This window comes from Nycticebus coucang, chromosome 18 (genome assembly GCF_027406575.1).
Source record: "Nycticebus coucang isolate mNycCou1 chromosome 18, mNycCou1.pri, whole genome shotgun sequence".
Taxonomy (NCBI): domain Eukaryota; kingdom Metazoa; phylum Chordata; class Mammalia; order Primates; family Lorisidae; genus Nycticebus; species Nycticebus coucang.
In genome coordinates this window covers 64008794-64019309 of record NC_069797.1, presented here as the reverse complement: position 1 = coordinate 64019309, position 10516 = coordinate 64008794, and the positions used below count along the sequence as shown (strand labels likewise).

The window sequence follows — 10516 nt, the reverse complement described above, 5'->3', positions numbered from 1 at the left end:
TGGGTTTTTCCACATAAGTTCTACCACAAAAAGAAAAAAAAATCCTCAAGAGTAGCCAAGTCAGAGGAGCCAGAGGTGGTCGGCCTTTTTCTAGTCCTCGAGAACCCTTTGTTATTGAAATTACCTACTTCATCTCCTGCTGCGGGGGCATAGGCTCTGGAGTGCTCCTTACACACCGGTGACGCCCAGGTCCTTGGCTTCCACTCTCTAGGACAAATCGCCCTCTCCGAGCCAGAGTTAGACCACCGGCACACTACGAAGAGAACCGCGGGCGCCGCGCCGCTTCCTTCTCCGCGTGGGGCGGGGCGGGGCTTCCTCACTCGCGCGGGGCGGGGAGGCGCCGCCCGAGCAGCCCTACTGCGCATGGCACGTTGCGTACCTCCCTCCCAGCAACCGGCCTGGCGGCGGCGCGGCCATAAAACTGAGGAGGCGGAGCTGAGACGATCCGGACTACTCGCTAACTCCAGGAACAGGTACCCGGCTGGCGGGGCCGCCTGGTGCGCTCCAGGGTCCTGTCCCTCCTCGCCCTGACGCCGATTCCATCTCCTCCGGGCCGAACATTCGTCAAAACGGCCATCCCGAGCTCACCCTCGCCCTCCACGGGCTGCCTTTAACCCGCGTCCTCATTCCCTCAATGAGGGGCCGCAGCCTGACAGCAGAATAGGCTTGGGCCTGGCCGGGAGACGTTGGAGCTGAGTTGCCGGGCAAGAGAGGCGCGAGCTTCTGCTTTCCCAATCCCTCTTTGTCCCTGGGGCTTCCAGGTGGGAAACCTGGGGCCGGTGTCAGTCTGTCCTGCACCACCTCTTGATCCCAGTGCTGACCTCTTCTTACTCCCCCGTCCGTCTCCTCCCGGGCTGGACATGCAGCCCGCGAAGCCCTCATGAGGACACAAGATCTACCCATGTCCTCCCAGGCTGGACATGGCAGCCCGCGAAGCCCTCCCTCATGAGGACACAAGATCTACCCATACCCCTAACCCTGAGTATGTAAGTCTTATGGACTCTAAGTGTAAGTCCATAGACTTACATACTCAGCCAAAACGTAGAGTTTCTAATTGTCTTTTTGTTTTCCAAGTATGTTTTAAGTACCCACACCAGATATGGAGAAGGGGGAAGGGGAGTGGTTAACTAAAGTTGCTCTGGTTCTCAGGAAATGGGGAACTAACCTCTTTGCCCAGCTTTCTGTTAATATCGTGGCGTACTTTAATTTGACTTATTACCCCAAACGGGAAAAGCCGTTGGAATCGGGCCTGTTTTGTAATATCTGTTGAAGTAGAGCCATGTTCCAATATATATATTTGTGGTATTAAGACAGTTCTTCATCGACTGATTCTTACTTTGTAAAGACACACGAGACTGTGTGTCTTGTCCCTGAGAGTTGATGAAGACATCGAATTTGATCACCTCCCTCAGGCCTGGAGCCTATTAATTCAGCCATTAATTACAGTGCTGAACTGGTCAAATCTGTCCCCTACCCTTTCACCAGGTTTCTTTGACGTGTTTTAGCTTAAATGCAGTGCTTATAATTGTGACCCCAGACATGGAGGAAGTTTAGAAAACCAGTGACAAGAATAAGGAGAAAGGAACAAATTTTTAATTAATTTTTTCTATATCATTTGGCATCTGGTCGGCAGTATTTGCTGATCAGTTGATATTCTCTTAGTCACTTTATCTTTGTGCACCCAGCCTTGAAACTTCTCCTTAGGCTTCTTGATCATTACTCTGGTTTCTAGAGCACCAGCTTTAAAACAGATTTAATCAGTCCCCTATCACTTGCCTGTGTGACTTTTGGGCATTTAGCCTACCTTCACCCTAATTTCCTGATCTGTAAAACAGGGATAATACTTGTGAGCTGATCTCCATGAAGCATTTACTACAGTTCATGGCACATAGTAAGTTTGCCATAAATGTTTACCACTTTTATTATTTTTACTATTATTAATTTAATGGTAGCCCCTGGAAGTAAAACACTACACTTGATCTTAGCCAAAAGGCTGAGAAGCAATTGGAAGTAAAACACTATATGATAAAGTTCATTCTCTGCCCTCAAGGAACCTGTATTCCTAGTGGGAGCGATAAACTGTCAATTAAGAGTGTGGTAGATGTTAGATTTGGATGGGAGTTAAGGGGGTGAGAGAGGACTTTCCATAGCACAGAACATTTGAGGTGAGTACTGAGGGACAGGTCAAAGTTAGCCAGGGTGGAGGCAGGAGATGATCCAGGAGAGAAAGCAAGATCTTTAAAGTGTTTTCTTTGAGCTCTGCTTCTTAGTTGTCTTTCAAGGGCCGTCCCCTAAATACACGTATAGACCTATGGGCTTGCTTCTCAACTTTCTGCTTTTCTGCCACCATTTCTATTTTAGTGAATTTCTGTCACTTCTTTTATCCCCCCTCCAAATGTAAGGACTGAATTTTTCTGTACTCTTAAGTGCTGATTCTCAAATCCACCTTGCCATGTAAACTCTGTCTTAAGCATCAGTCCTACTTTTCTAACTGAATGCCATGTATTTCCTTTTGGCATACTGTAACTATCTTCTCAGCCTCAATATGATTTAAAAACTCAAACTCATCCTTCTACTTCTGAGCTATCCATCTTCTGTCATGGACTACTCTTTCCCCAGTCACTCAGGTCACACATACGAAAAACAGAGTCATCAAAGTTGTCCACAAGTAGAATGAGCTACCTGATAAGGGAATGAGTCTGTGGCATAGAAAGTTTTCAGGTAGAAACTAGATAACATTATATCCAGGAGTTTGTAAAATATATTCTTCCAAAGGGTAGAGGATGACCAGATGACTTCTGGGGTCCTCTCTAACTAAATGTTTTATAATTTCTTTATTCGTCCTTCTCCCCCATCTATCTATTTCATTAACATTCCCAGTGCCACAGGGTCTTACCGTCACAGATGTGGTCTATATTCTAACTGGCATTCCTTTCCCTGGGTAATTTTCATCTTCCCCTCCCCACCCTTGGGAGATGAATATTCCTTAAAATGTTCCTTCTAATAAGAGTTCTCTAACATTAGTTAATATTATGGGCCATGGATCAGCAGTGTTACCATCACTTTGGAACTTTTTAGAACTATCAGTCTCCTCTCCAGACCTTCTGAATCAGTCTGCATTTTAACAAGATCTTGAAGTGATTTGCACACACAATGAAATTTCAGAGACCCTCCCTTAGACCAATGTTGTGTTTGTCACCTTTCTATTCAAAACCTACAGTGGCTTCTGACTGCTGAATAAAATCCACTCTCTAGCATGCATTTAAGGCCTGTTTACTGTTCTCGGGTATGTGGAGTTCCTTTTCTGTAACTGCCCTCACATTAACTTGAGTGTATACTCAAAGTGCTAAAATACTTCTTTGCATATTTGGCCAGTCTTCAGTGTTATTGGAGTGCTTATTATGTGGCAGGCATTCTACATTATTCAACCTGTGGGTCGCGACCCCTTTTTAACAATGAAATTACATTGCGGCTTTAGGAAGCATTGTTCTACGAGCTGGGAGATATACCTGTGGACAAGACAAAGTATAGTACTCCCACCATATCCATGTGGGATATGTTCTAAGATTCCCAGTGGATACCTTTTTTTAAATTTTTTTTTTTGAGACAGTCTCACTCTGTCGCCCATAAGGCAAATGTCTTAACACATTTTTGTATCCCTATGGCCAGGCACCAGGGTTGAGTGCCAAGGCATCATCACAGCTCACAGCATCCTCCTGGGCTCAAGCAGTTCTCCTTCCTCAGCCTCCCTAGGAACTGGGACTAAGGCTGTGCACACCACAAAACCTAATTTTTTTCATTTTTAGTAGAAGCATTTTGCTCTTGCTCAGGCTGGTTTCCTACTCTTGAGCTCAAGGGATCTGCCTGCCTCTGACTCCCCCTCCCCCCAGTGGATTCCTGAAACCCCAGAAAGTATCACATTGTGATATTGTAACAATTGATCTGTTAATCAAATCATTTGCTAAGTGACTGATGGGTAGGTAACATAGACAGGGTGGATAGACTAGGCAAAGGGATGATTCATGTCCCAGGCAGTATAGAGCAGGAGGGTACAAGTTTTCATCACACTATTCCAGAACAGCGCACAATTTAAAACTTACAAATTGTTGATTTCTGGGAGTCTTCATTTATTAATAATGTTTTGAGACCTCAACTGACCTAAACTGAAAGCTCATAAAGTGAAACCATGGAAAGAGGGACTACTATAAGCACTAAAACAAAATAATCAGTAGCTGATTTTTATCTTGGAATTTACATTTTTATCTTGGAATTTACTGTTTTTATCTTGGAATTTACATTTTCTTTAATTCCTACTCGATATTACAGTATTACCCAGCTCATAGTAATCTCTCCCTTTGCTGAACTCCATAAGGATTTGCCCATCACTCATTTCTACTTGTTTGTTTTGTTGTCTTCCTATTTATCTTGGGTGTCCTATTTCTTTTTTTGAGACAGAATCTCAAGCTGTTGGCGTGGGTAGAATGCCATGGCGTCATAGCTCACAGCAACCTCCAATGCTCAAGCAATCCTCTTACCTCAGTTTTTTCTATTTTTAGTAGAGACAAGGTCTCGCTTTTGCTTGGATTGGTCTCAAACTCGTGAGCTCAAGCAAGCCTCCCAGGGTGCTAGGATTACAGGCCTGAGCCACCATGCCTGGCCTGGGTGTCCTATTTCTGCAACTAGTTTGTAAGCTCCTTATTTTCCAGGAATATCTTACACCTTTTTGTATTCCTATGGCCAGGCACCAGGCTCTTATCAGAGGAGGAACTGAGACATTTGAAAATAATGAAAACTGCTCTTGGTTATCTTTTGAGTCCTGTCGCCAGCATATACCCTGAGTTTGTAAGATTACTAGAGCCCCAATACCTTTTTACAGTCTAAATGTGCAAATCTGTCCATAATCATTACTATTTCTACCAGTGCTCTTAACTAAAGTGTATCAGATTATTCTATTGTTGATACTTAGAGATACTTTGTGAAAAGTTTATGTATAGGATTTAGTTATTCTAGTTAAGACTAAAGCCTCATTCTTGCCATTCTTTAGGATTTCAGTTATAGCCTTGAACAAGCAGTGGATTTTTTAAAAATAAATAACCATTTAAGCAGCGGCTCATGCCTGTAATCCTAGCCCTGTAGGAGGCCGAGGCAGGTGGATTGTTTGAGCTCACAGGTTCAAGACCAGCCTGAATAAGAGTGAGACCCTGTCTCTAAAAATAGCTGGGTATTGTGGGTGCCTATAGTTCTAGCTACTCAGGAGGCTGAGGCAAGAGACTCCTGTGCCCAAGAATTCGAGGTTGCTGTGATGCCCTCACACTCTACTGAGGGTGACATAGTGAGACTCTATCTCAAAAAATAAATAACCACTTAAGACTGATTCTAAATAATAAGGGTATTTCTGGATCTGTCCACTAGTAATATTGCTTTGCTAATATATATATGGTGTTAAATATTCGTTTTTAAAAAACAAATTAACTTCATTAAGTTGTTCTTTCAGTCCTTACATTGATTTGTTTAAAAAATTATCAGTTCAGGCTTGGCGCCCATAGCTCAGTGGTTAGGACACTGGCCACATGCACCAGGGCTGGTGGGTTTGAACCCAGCCTGGGCCTGCTAAACAATGACAACAACAAAAAACAGCCGGGCATTGTGGCGGGCACCTGTAGTCCTAGCTACTTGGGAGGCTGAGGCAAGAGAATTGCTTAAGCCTAAGAGTTTGAGGTTGGTGTGAGCTGTGATTCCACGGCACTCTTCTGAGGGTGACATAGTGAGACTGTCTCAAAAAAGAAATTAAATCAATTTGAAATATGTTATTGATAGTGATTACACATAATAAATGGAAAATAGGGATGCATACAGTTGGAGACATGTCAACTAATTCATCTTTGTTGCCTACTGGTTGTAGAGAAACTTTGACATGCAAGTAGCATTATTATTATTATTTTTTTTTTTGAGACAATCTCACTATGTCACCCTCAGTAGACTGCTGTGGCATCACAGTGAGCAGTCAAACTCTTGGACTTAAGCAATTCTCTTGCCTGAGCCTCCTGAGTAGCTGGGACTATAGGCACCTGCCACAACGCCCGGCTATTTTTTTGTTGTTGTTGCAGTTGTCTTTGTTGTTTTAGCTGGCCCACGGGTTCAAACCCACCAGCCTCGGTGTATATGGCTGGCGCCCTTATCCAATGAGCTATGGGTGCCACCGAAAGTAGCATTATTGAAAAAGTAGCCAAAGTACCTGGAGGAAGGCTGTAAAGTACTGGAAATTGGTAACCATTCTGGACTACTTACCAAAAACGAAAACAAAATGCACTGTTTATCTGAGAGCTAAGCTCATGATGGCACCAAATTATCTACTACTACCTGTAAGAACAATTTAAAAATATCTAAAGTGGGGTGGTGCCTGTGGCTCAGTGAGCAGGGCGCCGGCCCCATATACCGAGGGTGGCGGGTTCAAACCCAGCCCCCGCCAAACTGCAACAAAAAAAATAGCTGGGCATTGTGGTGGGCACCTGTAGTCCCAGCTACTTGGGAGGCTGAGGCAGGAGAATCGCCTAAGCCCAGGAGTTGGAGGTTGCTGTGAGCCGTGTGATGCCACGGCACTCTACTGAGGGCAATAAAGTGAAACTCTGTCTCTACAAAAAAAAAATATATATATATATATCTAAAGTGCCAGAAGACTCTGTCTCAATAAATAAATAAATTGCCAGAGAACCTTCATTAACAGTATTTTTAAATCAAAGTTTTTACTTTAAATATGTGCTGATTACTCAAAATAACCTAAGCCACAGGGTAAATACTCTTTTTTTAAATTTTTTAGGGTAAATATTCTTGTCATTAAATGTGACTATGTCTTTCAAATGCATATCATTCATCTGTCCTTCCCTTCCACTTTGAAGGCAGCATAATGATTATTATTATTATTTTTTTTTTTTTTGCGATAGTGTTGCCTCAGCCTTCCTTTCCTCCTTCCTTCCTTCCTTCTCTCCCTCCCTCCCTTCCTTCCTTCCCGCCCGCCCTCGGTAGAGTGCTGTGGTATCACAGCTCATAGTAACCTCAAACTCTTGGGTTTAAGTGATTCTCTTGCCTCAGCCTCCCAAGTAGCTGGGACTAGTGCAAAATTCAATGTTACCTCAACATTGATGCCCACCACAACACCTGGCTATTTTTTGGTTGTACTTGGCCTGGGCTGGATTCGAATCAGCCAGCTCCGGTGTATGTGGCTGGTGCCCTAGCCGCTGAGCTATAGGCGCTGAGCCAGTTTTTCTATTTTTAGTAGAGATGGGGGTCTCACTCTTGCTCAGGCTGGTCACTAACTCGTTGGCCTCCCAGAGTGCCCGGCCGCAACATTTGGCTGCAACATAATGATTTTAATGTCATAAAAAGTTGGTGATTTTTACATGATTCGTTGTGAAAATAGAAAGGTCCTTGAGAATTTATATAATATTTACCCCTAGTCACTAGGTAGAGCTACTCTAAACCATCTCAGATGATATCTTTTGTATTAATTAATAAAAATTTTTTTTGAATTTTTTTTTTTTGAGACAGAGTCTCACTTATTAACCTTCGTCTAGAGTGCTATGGTGTCACAGCTCACAGCAACCTTCAAATTCTTGGGCTTAGGCAATTCTCTTGCCTCAGCCTCCTGAGTAGCTGGGATTACAGGCGCCCGCCACGATACCTGGCTATTTTTTTGTTGCAGTTTGGCCGGGGCTGGGTTTAAACCCACCACCCTCGGTATATGGGGCCGGCGCCCTACTCACTGAGCCAATAAAATTTTATCAAAGAAAATACCTGCATGCAATTACTGAAGTAATGGTACAGAGGCCTGATACTGAAAAGCAGTAGTTTTTTATTTCACCTTTCCCTGTCCCTGCGTCTGCTCCCCATTAATCATTTTTGGTTTGGGTTTTTTGGGGGGTTATGGTTTTTGTGTTTTTTATTTATTTTATTATTTTATCTATTTATTTTTTAATTTTATGACAGAGTTTTACTCTGTTGCCACCAGAATGCCAGAGCCTTAGCCTAGCTCACAACAACCTCAAACCCCTGGGCTCAAGCAATCCTCTTGCCTCAGCCTCCCGACTAGCTGGGACTACAGGTGCATGCCACTGCACCCACCTAATTTTTCCTATTTGTTTTTCCTATTTTTAGTGGAGACAGGATCTTGCTCTGCTCAGGCTGGTCTCGAACTCCTGAGTTCAAGCAGTCCTCCAGCCTTGACCTCCCAGATGGACTTCTGTAATTCCAAACAAGAAATGTAGACATTCTGCTCTGATAGGATAGGGAAATGACTTAAGGAAGCATATCCTTTTCTGAGGGTGAGAGGTAACACTGAATTTTGCACTACCCCCTCTTGCCCACTCCCAACTATTGATAGTTGAGTCCCTCAGTTTGTAGGTCTTCTATTGGTTAGCTTTGTGATCTTAAATATTATACATAAATTTCTATTTATTATCCTATCCACTTTCAGCTTTACATTTACCCTCTTGGAAAGATAGGGACATTAGCTTCCCCAGTCATACCTGTCTCTTCATTCTTCCATCTTCTAACAGCCTAACCTTTGCTTTCATATTATCAAATTTAAAGACATTTATGAGCCTTTTCCTTGTCTCAGTAATGAGAGACCATTTGTTGTCAATGATGAATATGTCTTTTGTAAACATATATCCTGCTCTTGCTCTGTAAGCCTATCTTTTTCTTCCTCGATAAGCTTTCATGTTAAAAAAATTACATTCTGCTCTGTAATCATGATTTAAGTTTATCATGCATTGTCTGCAGTCCCATTCTAAAACTTGAAAGCTAAGAACAACCTTGGTTCACTAAAAGACATGCACTATGTTTCATTTTATTTCCATTGTCTTAATTTCTTTGTCATTAAAGACCAAGTGGGTTCTTTCTCACATTCATTGCTGAACTTCTCAAAATTAGAGGCAAGAGGGTCATTTGAGGCCAATAGTTCTAGACCAGCACAGGCAACATAGGGAGATGCCATCTCTACTCCAAAAAGCTTTCAGGTTTTTTTTGTTTGTTTTGTTTTGTATGAGACAGAGTCTCAAGCTGTCACCTGGGTAGAGTGCCGTGGCATCAAAGCTCATAGCAACCTCCAACTCTTGGGTCAAACAATCGTCTTGCCTCAGTTTTTCTATTTTTAGTAGAGACAGGGTCTCACTTTTGCTCAGGCTGGTCTCAAACTGGTGAGCTCAAGCTATCCATCCACCTGCCTCAGCCTCCCAGAGTGCTAGGATTACAGGTGTGAGCCATCTTGCCCAGCAGCTTTGAGTTTTTAAGTAACAGTTTGTAAATTTTTATTGGAAGGGCTCATTGCTTCTCAGCCTTTTGGCTAAGATCATGTGTTGGAAGGGCTCACACCTGTAATCACAGCATTCTAGGAGTCCTAGGTGAGCAGATCTCCTGAGCTTACAAGTTCGAGACCAGCCTGAGCTAAAGAGAGAGACCCTGCCTCTAATAATAGCTGGATGTTGTGGTGGCTTCCTTAATCATTTCTCTATCCTATCAGAGCCTAATAAGTCCCAGCTACTTGGGGGCTGAGGCAAGAGAATCACTTGAGCCCAGGAGTCCGAGGTTGTTGTGAGCTGTGACACCATGGAACGCTACTAGAGGTGACAAAGTGAGAATCTGTCTCAAAAAAAGAAAAGAAAAAGGAGACGTGGTCTTCTCCAGTTGCCTCAGTTATGAACCACATTGGCATAGTCATAATAATGTAAATGTAGATTATTGATTTAACCAAAAATTACACCAGAACTACGTTGGGAGAATCAGTGCAAGACAGAGGGTGGAAGAAGATGTTATAGGAAAGCTTAGTCTTCAACTACCATAGTCAGAGATTAGTAGACAAAAGTCTAAAATTTAGACATATCATATAAATGTTGCTTAAGAATGATGATAAAAAAGCAGGACGGGCTGCACCTGTAGCTAAGTGGTTAGGGCGCCAGCCACATACAACCAGGTTGGCAGGTTCGAACCCAGCCCAACTAAAACAACGACAACTGTAACAACAACAACAAAATAGCCGGGTGTTGTGGCAGGCACCTGTAGTCCCAGCTACTTGGGGGGCTGAGGCAAGAGAATTGCTTAAGCCCAAGAGTTTGAGGTTTACCGTGAGCTGTGATGCTACGGCACTCTACTGAGGGCAACGTAGTGAGACTGTCTCAAAAATAAAAAGAAGGGCAGCACCTATGACTCAGTGGGTGAAGTTCCGGCCCCATATACCGAGGGTGGTGGGTTTGAACCCAGCCCCGGCCAAACTGCAACAAACAATAGCTGGGCGTTGTGGCGGGTGCCTATAGTCCCAGCTACTCAGGAGACCGAGGCAAGAGAATCACCTAATCCCAGTAGTTGGAGGTTGCTGTGAGCTGTGACGCCACCAAGGCTGATAAAGTGAGACACTGTCTCTAATAAAAAAAAAAAAGACAGGACAAACATTTAAAAGAATCAAAGGTAATTGCTTCTGGGAAAGGGCCAATGGGGGTCATGTCAGGAGAAATCTAGAAATTCA

General features: G+C 43.4%; 1 protein-coding gene and 1 pseudogene across 4 annotated transcripts in view; one reads left to right on the top strand and one right to left on the bottom strand.

Annotated features, from left to right (window-relative positions):
• Window positions 1-351: 351 nt before the first annotated feature.
• Window positions 352-10516, top strand: part of STRADA (STE20 related adaptor alpha) — a 33972-nt gene continuing 23807 nt past the window's right edge. For 3 of the 4 annotated variants that reach the window (XM_053567891.1, XM_053567890.1, XM_053567888.1), the window contains exon 1: window positions 352-473. The gene's annotated coding sequence lies outside the window, so the exon portion shown is untranslated. The remainder of the gene's footprint in view (window positions 474-10516) is intronic. The other variant, XM_053567889.1, reaches the window with a different exon arrangement.
• On the bottom strand, window positions 1868-2005 carry LOC128571291 (uncharacterized; annotated as a pseudogene).